We start from the raw sequence: 13,669 nt of genomic DNA, 5'->3' as shown, positions 1-13,669 counted from the left end.
CTTATTATCCGACAATAATATACATTTCTTGTCGGTTATCATAGCGACACTAATAAATAGTTTCGTAGTAGTGCTAGCTAATTAATAAATTAATTGAGTAATCAATCAATTAATTAGCTAATTAACATAATTTGAAATGAATGATTTTGGGGTTACCTTGTGATGCCTCATATGGTGCCGCAATATGTTCTACGTACAACAATGTGTTGAACTACTTCAACAAGTCTGCGTGTAAAATATCCAACATTCGATGTTCGTACAGCAGTATCCACAACCCCTATAAGGATGGATGAAATAGGTTTTGAATAATTACCTATTTTGAGCCTTTTTGACCTTGATTGAGTCATGATTGTCCACTGCTCACGCGTAGAAGTTCCAGCATTCCTCGAGAGTAATTTTGTCCTTTTTACCCTAGAATCCACGTGTTGCCTCCATATTTTTCTCGATTATTTTTGGATCCACAAATGCCCCCACACCTGTTGAGCTGCTTGCAGGAAATGGCAGTAGGTGTAGAGATTTTCTTGCTTTAGGAAACATTGGATTGTTTCCTATTTTGATGTAGATTCTCTCTTTAATTGGAAATTAGATCCTTCTAGGAAAAGGAAATAATTTTTTTCAAAGCCTTTTAAGTCCACCTTAAGTGGATTATTAAATCAACTTTGGGGAGCGATTTAGTTTTCCTACAAGAGAGAGAAAGCTTAGAGGATATTTGTTCCCCCTCCTTTAGCAATCTTCTACATCTTGCCCATGCAAAGGATCGTCTTTCGTTGCTTGCTTCATCTTCACACTGCTTTAAGGTAAGAAAAAAAAATTAATTTTCCTTGTCTTCTCAATTTTTGGAAACATTAGGGCTTGAATTTGGCTCGACAGGGGTGCATGAAAATTTGGCTGGGAAGCCACAGTAAGTTTGTTGCCATGTGTGGCTTTGACTTGGGTCTGGGCACTAGCAATGGGCCAGGGAGGCACGGGCCTCCCTTCTTTACTTTTTTTTTTTAATTTTTTTATTTGAAGGCTAGGCTCGGGCCAGTGCCTGAGAGAAAAAAGCAAGGAGGTCGAGAAGCTTTTTGGGCCAAGGAATCAGACCAAGCTGCGGGGTCTGGCATGGTCACTAGGTTCTTATTGCTTAGGCCACGACTTTGGGCCAAGGAGGCCTAGTGAGTTAGTTGCTACCTTTTTTTTTTTTTCCTTTGCTTGGGCCCGCACTGGTATAGGAGGAAGGGAAAGTGGCCGAGAGTTTGGCTTGCTTGAAGCTTAGATTGAGAGCTGCCATTTTTTTTTTTTTAAGGTTGGGCTCAGGCCTGTGCCTGTGGAAGAGTGAGAGAGAGAAAGGCTAGGTGCCCTATTGGGTCGTAGGGCATACTGATGATGGTGGATTTCTTCAAGCATGTCTTTCTCGAACCGTAAGAATGATGATGGTGTGCCGCCATTGTATCGTCAAGGCAGGTCTTTAAGCAAGGTTGGTTATTTCAAGGTTGCTCACTTCAAAATTAGCTCCGATGATTTGTTTAGAGACTTCCTTGAGGTATATAGGCATGTTATCCCTTTGGAAGTGTGTGTGAAGCGTGTCAAGGATGGTAGCAGCCGTGAGCCATGTGGTGGGGCTCAAAGAGCCATCAAGTTCCACCCCTACTATTTTGTGTTAAGGTTTACTTTTCCTATGTCGTGTTTCTTTGAAGAAGTGCTCTGCTCCATGAGATGTGCCCCCACTCAATGTTCTCCAAATACGGTCCGGGTGATGGTGAGGTTCCTTAATCTAAGCCAATTCTTTGACTTAGATCTAACTGTCAACGAATTTTGGTACTTCTTTGACATAGGCCACATCGAGGAAGTCAGGCAGCTGTGATCTCACACCATAGGCTCTTCGATCATTCAAGCAAAGGAGATGATGACTGGGCCTAAGAGACTTTGGAGATAAATGAAGAATGGAAGTCTGATTCTTCCCCCGAGCTGTGTGTTTCAACGGTCTTCATATCCGATAAATAGGCTGCTTTGTATTGGTGCTAAGCTGCTCTTTAATTTTCTAATAGTATCCCGCTGCTTTTGTAGATTTGGAGTTTGGCTTAACTCCTAAGGCTTTTCCAAACATAAAGAAAGTGCATGTCGCTCTGGGTATCCCTTCCAAGTACCATGAGTAGTATTGGTCACTCAGTCCTCTTCGTTAGGAAAAATGTGGGCTACCCCCAAGAGAGGAGGTAAAAAGAATCAAGGTAGAAGCGTTGGCTCGCCTGATCACCGTTGTGGAAATCTTCCCCGCCTGCGCAACCGGTTGAGAAAAAGCCTAAGACTTCTTCCGTTGTTCGCGAAGGTTCGCCGGTTGTTCCCAAGCTTGTGATTGACTTAACTTCTCCCAATGCTGAGAATGATGAAGTTGCTAGATCCATACCGGTGACGTCTGCCGTTCCAAAGATGACTAGTTCGATTGCTGATAGGATTGCTCAGCGTAGAAGTTCCTATGTGCCTCCAGTGCCAAAATTTATGCCAAAACGTTCGTCTGGGGTTCAGTCTGGTTTACCTTTGGAGAGCTTGCTACTATGAAGAGTGACAAGGTGCCTTCGCTTACTAGAATGGTGCCAAAATCTGTTCCCTCTGCTGCTAAAACTGACTCGTCTGCTAAAAAGAATGAGGCTGCTCAGTGCGGACAGCTGTGAGAAATCCACCAAGTCTGTTTTCGAGGAAGCTGTTGAGATTTATGCATTTTTTAGACCAAATATGCTCGAGGACATGGATATGTGTGCCAAATTTGTTGATGGTGTCAAATAGGTTGTTGGCCCAAGTTCTTTTACGAAGCATACGACCATATATGAGGACTGCTCTGCTGGCTGTGATGTAGAAAACGACGATTTTGGCAGCCGAGTCTATGTTCCTTGATCAAGAAGATACCAAGGCTGCCAAGGAGGTGGCAAGACCTATGGCAGCTAAAGCTTACTCCTCGGTCGAGAAAGTTAAGAAGATAGAATCCGAGCTTGCTGCTTTGAAGGGGTATAATATTTCTGCCCCCACTTCTCTACAGCTTGAGACCACTAGCCAAGAAATCATGGATTTGGAAACTAGGCTTAACGCGATCCAAGTAAGTATGAAATTTTAGAGATGGAGATCGGGTGTTACATATCTCAGATTCAAAACCTTGAGCGTGCTGTCTTTGCGCTCCACTTCACTGCTTACGCAAAGGATGAAGAACTGATTGCTGCTTACAACCAAGTGATCCACTTCAAGAAGGTTGTTAATAGGCTTAAGCCTTAAGTGTTGGAACTCCAAGGTGCTTTGAAAATCAACAATAGTCTAAAAAAAGAAGTGGATGAGTTACAGCGGGTCTATGCTTGTTTGCTCGAGGAGAATGAGCAGTTGAAGAATGAAAAGGTTGGGTTCGAAGCTTTGCTTACTCAGAGTCAAGCTAACTTCTACAAGCTAGGTTATGTAGACCATCTCTTTAGGCAGCCGTCTAACTTTGAGTTTTCTGCTAAAACTTCGAGACCTTCTCTATTTCTTCAGAAGACTTGCTCCCCTTCATTTTTGAGATTTCTATTGTGAAGTAGTCGGAGAGGTCGCTGCTGAGAGTGTCGTAGCTGCTAAAGGTGTGGCGACCGAGTAGTTGAGGACTGTCTAAGCTGCTGAAGAGTACTCTTCTAGGTAGCCTTTAGGATTTTCTTTGTTTTCCTTCTTTGTTTTTCTTTGCTTGACCTCTTTCGGTCTTTTGCTAGTTGTTTATCAATTTTGCTAGAAAATTTTATAAACTTGTTTCCTTCGCTTTTCTCCATCTTTGCTTCTTTTGTTTATGCTCTAACCTTTAGACTTTATAAACCAGTGGTAGGCGTGTTACTTTTCTGTATGTAGACAGTCCCACGTAGCATATGTAGTCGTAGGCGTTGGTGTAGAACCTTACAAAGTTATTAGCCATAGGGTTGGCAGCTGGACGCCTTACTTATAGAAGCAGACAAGTCCGCGTAACCACTAAGCTATTAACCTTGGTTTTCTTCAATTTCGTAGGTTGTGTAGCAAGTATCACAACACTTTAGGACTTGGTGTAGGTCGTTCTACACTTGGCAGAGGTGAAGCTTATCGACTACGTAGCATGTTAGCAGTGGATAAAGCTTCGTATACGCACGTTAGCTTGTCTAACCTTTCACAAGAATATGCGGTTGTATAAGTCTAATGTGGCTTTACTGCTTAAGGGTAAGCCGTAGGCAGTCTTCCAAAAACTGTAGGCTACCTTAGTGCGAAGTATTAGCTTTAGGGTTCCAAGGCAGCCATCCATAGGAATACTGCATTATATGCCCCCTCTGTCTCTAAGGCCCGGTTCCCCACAGATTAGGCCAAGAGACCCAAAATCCTTCAGTTATCTAAACCTTGAAAAAGACCATTGTGGCTACTTCTAGGAATCCCAGCGCAAGCCATCACACATCTAGTTACACTAGAGCAGCCCAACTCATCAATGTTTAGATATTCAGAATGTAATGTTTATCCTCCTGCCTTAGAGAGCATACCTATATGAGTGTCGAGAAATTGGTTTACCCTCTCGCATTGGAGAGCATGGTTGGTCCTTTGGAGGGTGCACTTCCTGCAGTAAGTCCCTAAGAAGGGTGCGGTCTTCTTTTGAAGTGCAGGAGTGATCAATTGTTGTAGACATGTAGTTGAACCAAGTTGTAAATTACTTATGAATTCCTCATTCAAAAACAAGTGAACAAACAAAAACTTAGTTGCAAAGTAAAAACTACATAACAACTAGATAATCCTAGGCTTGCGAGGTGGTGCCCGTTGAACTGCTTAAGTTCTTCGGGCTTTGATGTAACAAGTGGTCACACATAGTACTTCCTCATATTATAGGCATTCCACTGCTTTTCAATCTCTTTCTCGGTCATGGTGGTGAAGGTGTAATTACCCTTGCCGTCTACTCTACTGATCTTATGTGAACCTTCCCAGATGAGATCCATCTTTTTGGAGTCTTCTCTGCAAACAGTGATGAAGGTTTTTCTTAGGGCTAGATCTCTGGGTTAGAACTGCCAAATCTTAGCCCTTTTGTTATAGCTGGAAATGAGCTACTGCTAGTAGGCTGCGATACAGATGATGGTCTGCTATCGCTTCTCTTTTGCCAGATCTAAATTTGTGGCCATCTCCTTACTGTTCTACTCAATGCTTGGCTATACAGTGCTAATACTTGACATGATAATGTTGGGATGAATGATTGCTTCCGAACCAAATGCCAAAGAGAAATGAGTCTCACTAGTTGCTCGTCTTTTGGTGGTGCGATATGCCCATAGACATCCGGGGAGTTCGTCTGGCCATTTTCCCTTTTTGTCAAAGAGGGATTTCTTGAGGCAGTCGAGGATTATCTTGTTGGATGCTTCGGCCTGCCCATTGCCTTGAGGATGCCTCGGCGTTGACATGTGCTGTTTGATGCCATAATTATGGAAGAACTTCACCAAATTTTTACCCACAAATTGCGGGTCATTGTTGGTGACGATAGACTGAAGGATGCCAAATCAGCAAAGGATGTTCCTTTATATGAAGCGTTCTATGTCCGTCTGAGTCATGGTTGTCATGGGCTTTACTTCTACCCATTTGGTGAAGTAATCGGTTGCCATGATCATCATGCATCTACCTCCAGTAACGGGCGGCATTGGCCATACCAAGTCGATTGCCCACTGCATGAATGGTCAAGGACTCGTCTACAAGTGTAGTTCGCTGGCAGGCAGTGCTGGTACCAGCTTGTAGCGTTGGCAGCAGTTGCACTTTTATACTAACACCTTAGCATCTTGGTGTATGGTAGGACAGTAGTAGCATGCGTTAAGAGCCTTCTGTGCTAAAGATCAGCTTCCTCTAGAGTGATTTCCACAAACACCTTTGTGGATTGAGCTTAGAACCTTTAGGTCATCGGACGAGAATGTCATTCCACATGTAATAGTGTGTTGCCTTTATTTGGAGCTTTCTAGACTTAAATCTTTCGGTGGGGACTGTGCCATTGACCAGGTAGTCTATAATAGAAATTTGCCAGTTGGGAGTTATACTAACCTGTGACACTTCGGCTGTTGGCTTAGCCTCTATGCTCGGCTTGTCCAGATACTTCACCAGAGTAGAGCGTTTGAGTTAGTGGTCGAGGGCGGAGCCGAGGCCGACTAGTGTGTCAGCGTGGGTGTTGTCTGCTCGCAAAACTTGAGTGATAGTGTAAGTCTGAAATGCCTTAAGTTGTTTGCGTACCTTCTCTAGGTATTGCGTCATCGTCAAATGTTTTACCTTGTACTCCCTAGTAGTATGGTTGGTGATTAGCTAAGAATTAAAATGAATTATGAGCTTTCTCACCACCAAGTCTTTTGCCATTCAGAGGCCTGCTAGTAGAGCCTCCTACTATGCTTCGTTGTTGGATATTTTGAAGCTTAGAGTGATTGCCTACTTGAGCATTGAACCGTCTGGGGTGACAAGGACTATGCCTACTCCTGAGCCTTTGTAGTTGGATGCGCCCTAGACATACAAATGCTAGAAGTCTCTATCGGGTGGAGCAGGCGCAGCTAAAGTGTGCTTGGCTGCTTTCGAGGCGTCGTTGGACCACTTAGAAGTGAATTTTGCTATGAAGTCCGCTAAGGCTTATGCTTTTTTCACCGTACAAGATCGAAAAACTAAACTATATTGGCCGAGTTCCAATGCCCACTTCATTACTCATTGAGAAACGTCTAGACCATGTAATACTAACCGCAGAGGATATTGAGTCAAGACGATGACTGTATGAGCTTGAAAGTATGATCTGAGCTTCCGAGCTGCAACAACTAGTGCCAAAATTGATTATTCGATCCTTAGGTATCTAGTTTACTCATTGATAAGAGCTTTAAAAGTGTAGAATATCGGCAGTTAGGCCCCCAGCTTTTCTCATATGAGAGCAAAGCTCACTGCTACTTCAGAAATTGCCAAGTAAATGTGTAAGTCCTCCGCTGCTTTCAGCTTAGATAATAAGGGAGGTAATGTAAGATACTTCTTTAGGTCTTGGAAGACTTTTTCGCCCTCATCATCCTATTTATCTTGTTGTGCCCTTTTGATGGCCTTGAAAAATGGCTTACATCGATCGGTGGACCGCGAAATGAAGCGGTTGAGGGCGGTTACTTATCTGGTCAAGCTTTAGATCTCCTTCAAGGTAGTTGGAGATTTCATCTCTAGGATCACTTAGATTTACTTAAGATGTGTTTCAATTCCTCGTTGGGTTACTAGGTACCCTAAGAATATGCCTGAAGATACTCCGAATGTGCATTTGGTGGGGCTGAGCTTCATCTTGTACTTTCTGAAGATGTTGAAAGTTTCCACCAGGTTGTCAATGTGGTCTGACCGCTGTTTGCCCTTTACCATGATGTTATCGACATAGACCTCCATGGTTACCCCAATTTACTTCTTGAACATCATGTTTACTAACCTTTGGTAAGTGGCACCCGTATTCTTGAGGCCAAATGGCATGACCTTGTAGTAGTAGGTGCCTCACTTGATCACAAACGTGATTTTCTCCTTGTCGGGCTCGTACATGGCTATTTGGTTGTAGCCCGAATATACATCCAAGAAGTTAAGCAGTTGGTTCCCAGTAGTTGAATCTACCAATAAATCGATCCGGGGAAGCGAAAATGGATCTTTTTGGGCATGCTTTGTTGAGGTTGGTGTAGTCTACGCAAACCTTCTATTTACCTTTCTTTTTCTTCACGACTAGCACAACGTTGGCAAGCCATGTTGAGTGTGCTACCTCTTCTATAAATCCTGCATCCAGTAGCTTGTCAATTTCTGCTTCGTTGATTGCAACTTGCTTGGGTGCAAAATGTTTCTCTTTTGGATCACCGGTTTGGCAGCGAGGTTGACGTGCAGCTTATGGCAAGCTATCTTAGGGTCGATGATGGGCATGTCGAAAGGTGACCATGCAAAGACGTCACGATTTTCCCTAATAAAAGTTGTGAACTCTTCCTTCTCGGCAGGGCTTAGACGTGAGCCAATTCTAGCTGTCTTTTCTGACTGCTGGGGATCAAGAATAATGTCCTTGGCATCTTCTTCGGGTTTCATCCTATTTCTTTTGTTTGGGCACCATTTTCTTAATTCGCTTGCTGTAATTACTATTGGGTAGCTTCTTTGTCCTTTCAGGACCTCGGTAGCCCCTACGGGGGTAAAAGTCTTCTTCTTTGATTCCTTCAATACTTGCACAGTGCATCATCAAGATGTGGCCTAGTCAAACTTGATTTCTCCGACTCCTCCTTTCGGGATGCGGAATCAAATTTTTTTGGTACTTGACGAAAGTGACAGCATCCAGCTTGATCAACCAAGGTTTCCTAAGAATCCCATTGTAGGGAGATGGGTCGCTTACGATTGTGAACGTCTGCTTTGAGACAACTGGTGGTGTTTTCACGTCAAGTATGATGTGGCCGATGGCAGTCGAGGTGTGTCCGTTAAATCCAGTAAGTACCTTCGCTCGTGCTATGATTATGCTTTCCATGCCCATCTTCTGAATTACTGAGTGCTGAAGTAGGTTAACTGCACTTCAGTTATCAACCATCAGTCTATCGACTATAGCATGGGCTAGTTAGATAGATACTACTAGTGCGTCGTCATGTAGGAAGTCGACGTCTTCTGCATCTTGTTCGGTGAAGCCAATGATGGGTCCAGGTTAGGGTATCGACTGCTTGGACCTGTGAGACTAGTAGAACCTGGTGGATCTTTCCTTTTTTGGAGTTGCTGGTGGCCCCCAAGTGCTCGAATTCGACGAAGATGACATTGATTTGAATCATCTTGGTTGGTGGCTCTTTGTCATTGTCTGCGTTCCTTTTAAGCTGTGCAGCTGGCTTGTCTAAGTATCTGTCAACCTTGCCTTCTTTCATGAGCTTCTTTAGGTAGTTTTTCCAAGTGTAGCAGTTGCCGGTTGTGTGACCAGGACCTCGATAGAATGCACAATACTTGGTGTGATCCAACTTGGAAGTATTCCCCTTTGATTGTTTCAGCAGCTTGAACCATGGCTCATTCTTGATGTCGCGAAGGATTTGGTTGATCGGGATCAAGAACTTAAAGTAGTTCTTGGTCGTTGGGCCTTTCTTGGTCATAGGTCAGTCCCTATACTTGGTCTCCTGCTTGCTTTTGTTGTACTGTTTCCCTTTTCTTTTTTTTTCTTTTTTTTGAGTTACTGCCGAATCTTTTCAAGGCTGCTCAAGCGCCTTGTCTATTCGTCGAGCCTCATCCCAAAGTGCATGTTTCTCTACTAGAGCGAAAGAGTCTACCAGAGTTAGATCTTCTTTCATGATTAATTCTTCGAACAATGGGTGGTCTGTTGGGAGTCATTTTTGAAAGGCTATACTTGCTATCTAGTTGTCACATCCAACAATCTTTGCCTTTTTTGCTTTGAACCTCTTTGCGTAGTTGTGAAGCGACTCTTTTGGGTTCTTTTTCATGTTGAACAAATGGTCAGACTTTTTCTTGATCGAGCGGTAGAATGATTATTCTTTGGTGAAAACCAAGGAAAAATCATCAAAACTTCGGATGGATTGTGGCGGCAAGGTATGGAACCAATCTTGTTCCTCACCTTGCAAAGAGGTGGTGAATATCTTGCACATAAGAGCATCATTGTTCCAATAAAAGACCATTGTGCTTTGGTAATGCTTTAAATGCCTCTCCAGCAAGGTTCTAAAAAACGTTAGACGCTAGTCGGGCGGCGGACTGGTGTCTAGGTGGCCTAGGCGGATTTGTAATTTTTTATTTATTTAATTAAATTTATTATAACAAAAACTAAGTCTACTTAATAAGATGGGCTGTTTTCTTAACCCTAATTCAAAAATGAAAAAGATGATAAACATATAAAAGCTCGGCCCAGCCCAACCCACCCCCACCCCACATTTTCTTTGTCACAAGTATTCCCTCATTTATTATAAGAATGCCTCGTTTCCATCAAATCATCCAGATACCTCTCTCACTTTTATTAAAGCCAGCCTCGTTTCTGATTCCTCATTCAGCCCCTCGTTGCCATCGCCTTCACTCTTTTTTAAACAAAGAGAAGATGTTTGCTCTCTTCTTTTCACAGGCATTTCAATGTGCCTTTTCTTTCTTTTTGTCAGATTGCAATGAGATGGAAAACCATCGAGGTTCTTACGAGGCCGCCTACCATCGCTTAGATAGTGCCTAGGCGGCCGACTAACTCCCACCCGATTTGATGAACGCTTTGGCATAAATCCCAGCGGCGCTCCACCACCTAGAGCCTAGGCGGTCGCCTATGCCGATTTTTAAAACACTGCTTTCCAGATCTTCATCTCCTTTGAAAGATGTGAAATGTGTCATGCTAAACTTGTGTAGAGGCTCTACCTGCTTGATCTCGTTCGTGAAGGGTAACCTGCTCATGTTGGTTATGTCCTGTCGTAACGCTTCATCGACCACTTCATTGTGTTGGAAATCACGCAATTGCTCATTTAAGAGTCTTTCTACCTCTTCTTGAATTTGCCTTTGTTGGGGGTATCAGAGCTCTCGGCTGCCTCCAGTCTTGACCTACTAGTCTAGGCTGTTTTTCCACTTGTTCGGCTCATCTATGCCGCGGCAGCGGTGTATGTGGTTCGTTCCTGGCAGGCAAGGAAATCTTCACAGACTGTCGGTTGAACTTGAGCCGGATCAAGTAACTGCTTCTCTTTGTCTGTCGTGCTACTTGCTCCGATGTGATGTGGAAGATGCTCCTTGCGGGCTTAGCCGCGAATAAACGTTTTGCCTGGAAGGCTGCTCATGTTGATTATCGGAGTGTGGCCCCAACTGTGAGTGTATGTTTATCCGCAGACCTAGTCGAAAGTGCACGCTTCTCCTCGTGCTAAAACGGAAGTATACGTTATCTCGGGGGCCCAATCGGGATTGTACACTGCCCAAATGCTCGATTCATGGCTGGTCGAGTGGCTGCTTGCCGGGACGCTGTTGGAGAGGTTCTTCGTCTGCCCTTGTCCTACTTTGGGACACCTTGTCTAGGGCATGTTGAATCTCGGTGCGTTGCAAGAGCTGATTCACCAAGGTCATCTATTGTGCAAGAGCGCTCATCAACTCTATGACTTGTCGAGACAAGTATTGTTCGCCATTTGGATTGGAAGAGCTTGGAAGGAATATACCTCATTGAGCAGTGGAAGTATGGTAGACTCCGGGTGCGAGATTTGAATTGGGGAATGTCAGATCCACAGAGAAATGTGATGAAAATGCCCCCGGTTCAATCGTAGGTCCTGAAATTTGAAGTCGGGATGGTTGAACTAATCTTAGGCCAACTTGGGCTACTTGGAAGGCCACGGGAGTGAGCTACTCAGTGTGTGGAGCACGCGGGTACGAAGATTGGGCTTGACTTGGCAACGCTTTAAGCTCGCATTGGGTTTGGGCGGCACGGGCATGCTCGGCTAAGGCATAGGACCTTGAAGGTTGAAGTGGCATGCTTAGGCTGTGGCCTTGGTGCTATGGGTTTTGCCGAAGGTAGCTACCATGGTGGTTGCCACGGTGGTGCCCCGTGGGGGTTGTGCCGCTCCACTCACCGTTATGTTTAGCCTTGTAGATCTCCGCGGTCCTAATTCTTGAACGTTGGAATTTTTGTTCGTCGAGGTTTCCAGATCCCTTGCCCTTGTACTTTTCTTTTATGTTTTACCAAAGAATTTTTAGAAATAAAAATTCTAAGAATAAGAATGTATGAAAAATCTACAAATGAACAAGAAAACGAAACCTTAGATGCGAGAGTCTTTTACGAGTGTATGACTCAACTCTCAATGAAAGCACCAATTTGTGGATGCAAATTTCTTCCTTCTTGTTCTTGAACAAAATTGCACCTACGAAACAAATAACACCTTAAGTCAAGGCCAAGAGCCTCACGTGCCCACGATGAATTTTGGAGGAGGGGGGGTTTTGGCCAAAGAACCTCTGATGCCAAAGTTAGAATTTTGAGGGAAAAGTGTTTAAAGAATTTAGAGAATTTAGCAAGAGGATTCAACTTGGGTTTTTTTGAGAAAATGGGGTGATATTTATAGGGGTGTGACCGGCCCCTTTGGGAGAGATAGGGACCGGCCACTTGGGTGGTTTTTTTGATGTGATTCACAATTTATTAGCTAATTAATAAATTAATTGAGTAATAAATCAATTAATTAGCTAATTAATATAATTTGAAATGAATGATTTGGGGTTACCTTGTGGAGAAGATTTGATGATGATGGATAAAATAGGTTTTGAATAATTACCTATTTTGAGCACTTTTGACCTTAATTGAGTCATGACTGTCCACTACTCGCACGTAGGAGTTTCAGTATTCCTCGTTGGTAATTTTGTTCTTTTTACCCTATAATCCACATATCGCCTCCATATTTTTCTCGATTATTTTTGGCTCCGCATAGCGAACCAACTATTCATGTCTTTCATTATATCAAAACTGAATATGAGACAGAAGAATCTGAAGTCCAGGGTGTTTACTTTCGAAACTCAAATAATTTTGATACAATTAACACGCCCAAAAATTATAATAGAAGGTATAATCGTTAACTACCACTCGAATTATTGACGTATTGATCAGCTTTCTTGCTTACTAGCGTAAACTTGTATTGGTTTTAATCATATTATCAAGTGCTCTGATACCACTAGCTTGTTAGCCTTATGTGGTTATAAAAAACACAAACGAAGGAAGTGACTAACCTGATCGAAGCGGCAATCAAGGAAGTCAAACATGAGAAGATGAAGGCAGTAGCAATACCAAAATTTTCTACAAACACCTAGCTAGATATAACTACTTTATGAGAAGCGTTTGTTGTGGGTTTAGAGTTTGCAGAGACCTTAGTATTTATACTAGCTAAAGCATTAGGGTTCCGTTTATAAGAGAATCCCAAATCTCACTTTCTTAGCCTACCGGTTAGGTATCATAATTACATATTTATCAAGGATTCAATCAGACTTATTGATTCCAAGGCACACATTCATAAGGCTGATATAAAGGGATCAAATCACAATTTTCACATTAATCTCTATTATTTCATTCCTATTACGGTGTAGATTATTTAAAAGTTGATTTATATTGGACTTAATCCAACATGCATTTCATTTCTGTTAATAAATCGTATCGAATTTTATCAAGTCTCTACATATCAGACAATTGATTTGATTAAGAAATGTCATTGCATTGTATATGAAAAGGGTATATACGTTAAACGCTCAACAAGACGAAATAGAAAAGATTGCTTCTTGTTATTTTTTTCGATAATCAACTGTTTACATTATGTTGTACACCAAGAAAGTAATAAGTTTTTCCAAAGAATCTGGACATACTGTTTAGGCTCAAAATAATATTATTGGGCCGAGTGTAGGTTTATGTTCGGCCCAATGCTTTTCTAAATATACTATGGGCTATTTGGTGGTCTCGGACCGTTCAGTAAAGATGGTCGAGTCCTATTACAAGAAGGAGTAGTTTGGATAAGCAGATGGGTCGAAGAAGTCCCAATACGATAAGAAGGCCTAGTGCAATACGGATTCTCGACCGGCAATGAATACGGCCTTAAAAGAGGGGTGAGTTCAAAGTCCTAATAGGAATAGGATTAGTCAAAATAAAGTTGGAACAAGAGGTCCTAGTTCAAAGATGGTTTCAACTTGATCTTAAGGAGGTTTTGTTGATATAAATAGAAAGCAGAGTGCATCATTCAAGCCTCTCCAATTCAACACACAATTGCCCTGCGCAAACCTCTCAAAC

The sequence above is a fragment of a genome, unplaced genomic scaffold (assembly GCF_019419815.1).
Source record: "Pyrus x bretschneideri cultivar Hongxiangsu unplaced genomic scaffold, Pyrus_bretschneideri_v1 Contig2, whole genome shotgun sequence".
Classification (NCBI taxonomy): domain Eukaryota; kingdom Viridiplantae; phylum Streptophyta; class Magnoliopsida; order Rosales; family Rosaceae; genus Pyrus; species Pyrus x bretschneideri.
Note: the sequence above shows the minus strand (reverse complement) of the source record.